The sequence below is a fragment of the Malus domestica genome, chromosome 15, assembly GCF_042453785.1.
Source record: "Malus domestica chromosome 15, GDT2T_hap1".
In the NCBI taxonomy this organism is placed as follows: Eukaryota; Viridiplantae; Streptophyta; class Magnoliopsida; order Rosales; family Rosaceae; genus Malus; species Malus domestica.
The window spans coordinates 4,799,806-4,804,173 of NC_091675.1; positions in this window are offsets into that span (position 1 = coordinate 4,799,806).

Below are 4,368 nucleotides of genomic sequence, written 5' to 3' on the forward strand. Positions count from 1 at the left end.
GTGCATTTTTTTTTACATAGAAATGGATTTAAAAGAATTTATAAAATACTTAAATTAAGAATGTACCTCGAATATAAAGTTTAATTAAAAGTAAAAGCACTTTTGTGAACACGGAAAATTCCTGAAACGAAAGAGACAAGAAACGACGTGCACAAACAAATATTTGTATTTGATGATTTTGGGTTACAATCTCTCTCTATTTTGATCATCTGATTCGATCTCCGTAAGGTGTTGATTTGTGGATGTTTCGTTGATCCAAGGGCCGTCGGGGCTTGATATTGGATGAACTGTTGGAAGTTTCTTCAAAGGGCCGTGGACTTGATCTTTGAAGGTGGATTTGAGCGGATCTTCAAGGAGCCGTTGGGGCTTGATCTTGAGGATGAATGTTTCTTCAAGGGCCGTTTGAGGCTTGATCTTGAATAACAGTGATGAGTGGATCTTCAAGGGCTTTTGGGCTTGATCTTGAAGAACGGTTGGATGTGTGTGGATTCGCCGACGTTGTTGATCCAAAGGGCCGTTGGGCTTGATCTTGGATGAACGGATGATGAACGATGGTGCTTTCTTCAAGGGTCGTCGGGGCTTGATCTTGAATGAACGGATGATGAACGATGGTGCTTTCTTCAAGGGCCGTCGGGGCTTGATCTTTAATTGGTGGATGATTGTTGATCCAAATGGCCGTTGGGGCTTGATCTTGGAAGAACGATGAACGAAGAACGAAGAAGGCTTTCTTGATTCTTCGGGAACCTGGATGCTTGAGAGCTTTGGAGTTTCAGAGCTTCAGAGCTTCAAGGTGTAATATGAATTGGTTGTGAACACGGAAAATTCCTGAAACGAAAGAGACAAGAAACGACGTGCACAAACAAATATTTGTATTTGATGATTTTGGGTTACAATCTCTCTCTATTTTGATCCTCTGATTCGATCTCCGTAAGGTGTTGATTTGTGGATGTTTCGTTGATCCAAGGGCCGTCGGGGCTTGATATTGGATGAACTGTTGGAAGTTTCTTCAAAGGGCCGTGGACTTGATCTTTGAAGGTGGATTTGAGCGGATCTTCAAGGAGCCGTTGGGGCTTGATCTTGAGGATGAATGTTTCTTCAAGGGCCGTTTGAGGCTTGATCTTGAATAACAGTGATGAGTGGATCTTCAAGGGCTTTTGGGCTTGATCTTGAAGAAACAGTGATGAACAGATCTTCAAGGGCTTTTGGGCTTGATCTTGAAGAACGGTTGGATGTGTGTGGATTCGCCGACGTTGTTGATCCAAAGGGCCGTTGGGCTTGATCTTGGATGAACGGATGATGAACGATGGTGCTTTCTTCAAGGGTCGTCGGGGCTTGATCTTGAATGAACGGATGATGAACGATGGTGCTTTCTTCAAGGGCCGTCGGGGCTTGATCTTTAATTGGTGGATGATTGTTGATCCAAATGGCCGTTGGGGCTTGATCTTGGAAGAACGATGAACGAAGAACGAAGAAGGCTTTCTTGATTCTTCAGGAACCTGGATGCTTGAGAGCTTTGGAGTTTCAGAGCTTCAGAGCTTCAAGGTGTAATATGAATTGGTTCCCCTCAAATGAATGAAATGGGCTTGTATTTATAGAATTTTCCAAGGCCTAATTTTGAATATAATATCCCAGATGAAATAAGTCGTTTCTGCCAGGTGTTGACACGTGTCCTATTTGATGACTTTTCCAACTCATTTCAATTTTCGTTGAGTCACACGCTACGTGTAAAATTTATGTAATACATGAGCGTTGACACTTTGATTTATCGGTCAACATTTATTTACCGAAATTTCGATGTCTACAACTTTAATCAAAAGTTGAAAAGTAACAAATGTTTAATTTAGAAAAATCTAAAATGAGGCATCTAATTCTAATTAACTGTTTTAAATATCTTATTTATATCTTTTATAAGACTGATAGGTTTGCTTAGCGTTGGTTGGGTATGGGATACCGAACTGAAAATGGCATACTAAATCCCGAACCGAAAATTTTCAGGACAAGAATCCAACGACTGATCCCGAACTAAAACTTTGGGATTCTCGAAATATTTTCGGTATTTCGGGATTTCCTAAAACCGAACCTGCATCAAAATCCAAATCATCCAGATTGAAATTGAAATCATCCAAACCTACATTAAAAACCCAAATTGAAATAAGAGAGAGTGACAATGAATCAATGGTCGAGAAAGAGAAACAGAGTGAAGAGATGGTCAGACGGACCTGCGTCCTCATCCTGACCAGAGCCCCCAATTCAAAACCCTAAGCCCCAATTTGAAACCCTAACCTTAATTTGAAACCTCACACACACAGAGACTGGAGATAATCAGTGGTGGGGGATGAAGTCATGAGGTGTGGTGGTGGCCGGAGTGAATAGAGTTCGTTGGAGTTAGATTGTGAAAGGGTAGGTGGCTGCTGAGCTTTGAATTCGAGAATGAGAGACATAAAGACAAAGAGAGTCTGAGACTGAGTGAACTTAAAGCTTAAGGCTTAAGGCTTGAAGGTCTGAGTCCTTTAAACGAAGCCAAACTCGTGGTGAGGATTGACGATGCTATCACCTGAGCTGCTGCCATTCCTGCAATGTGTTTTTTAGTAAGGGATGAAAAGTCGAGAGAGAGATCAGGGAGTTCAGTTGAGAGAGAGGTGAGTCACTTATGTGATGTGGCCAAATTCAAAGATGGCAAATCAGGAGGAGGAGAGAGATTGAGATAAATTGGTGAGAATGAGATAGTAGGGTGAGGTGAGGTCGAGAGAGAGTGATTGAGTGAGGGTTCTATTTGGATTCAACAGTTGAGATTAAATCTCAAGTTCTCAACCAAATCCAACGGCTGTTACAATTCCAAATATATATTTCAAATTAAATAATATATTTTGTTTTATTTCGGTTCGGTTCGGTTCGGGATTACCGAACGAATGAAAATGTGAGACCGATTTCCGTACCAAAATTTTAAGATCGGTTCAGGATTGGGTACCAAAATTTTCGGGATTTTTCGGTTTGAGATTTTTTTTGTTAGGTTTGGAATTTTCAGTATTTTTTTCCACCCCTAAACTTGCTCCGTCTCTATTCTTTCGGTACTCATCCCTCTATTTGCAAGGTGAATATTGGAAGTGACAATCACAACTTTTTTTTTTGCATGGTGAATGTGGCGTGCATATTGCATGTCATCCCATATGACATATGCGGCCGCGCACACACAATAATTATTGTATAGGGATAATGACATATATGGAACAAATTTACTGATACTATCGTGTTTCAGTTTAATAATATAATATTTTTTTCTGTTAGTTTCACTTTATAAGACATTGTATTATTGAAATGAAACACTACATAACGTTGAACTCGTTTCATGCAAGTTTTTTTCATGTTGAGATATTATCAGGCCCTATGAGTGACCCCAATTTTTGTGAGAGAAGGCCGCATACGAGCACTATAAATATAATTAAAATGGAAAATTATTATTGTCATTTCAAAAATCTAATCGTGCACTCCTCGTAAAGGCATCTCCAATGAGAGATTCCAAATATCTTGAAATTAGCATTTTACATCTTATCTTTGCCAGAAAATTCTGCAACGGTGGAATGTTAAATTTTCCATCTTCGCTAGAAGGTGTAAATAATAACCTAAATTTACATTCTTTTTTTCCTCTTTTGGGGATGGGTCCTACTAATTATAGAGATAAAGTTAAATGGGATCTTAAATTCACATCTCTCTAGTTGGAATTGAACTTTCATTTATATTTACCAAAAATGTAAAATAGGATGGAAATATAGTTTTTGTATCTCAAATTTACATTTCTCCATGGTAGATGCCCTAAATATTTTTTTCTTTCTAAATATAGAAATTTGAAGTGCAAAATTACCATTGCTCTTTTATGTTAATATATTATTGCACATACGTATTAGCTGGTCATTGTATCTTGAAAATGAAATTTAGTTTAGATCAACAAACAATTCCAGCCATGCAATACTATGGTCTTGTGGTATTCTTTTTCACTTGGATGTGAGAGATCTTAGTTTTGAATCTTGTGGATGACGAATTAGATACCAAATTAGGTTGCCTATTGTGTGACTTAGCCGAACTCCCATTTCCTTTAATATAAAAATATTGATGTACTAAAAAAAAATAAAAAACAAATCCATATTTCGACATAAGTCAATTCTTATTTTATTTTTTAGCATAGGTTAATAAAAACAAATTAGTAAAATAATTTTTCTCTTCAAACAAAATCAATATTAATAAAATTTCACTTCATTAACCACTCCTTAACATCGTAAAAGGTTTGTGTTAAAAATATTTTATGACCTAAAACAAATTACCTCTTTTTATTAGCTAATTCTTAGATTAGATAATTTAATATGGGTAAATTAC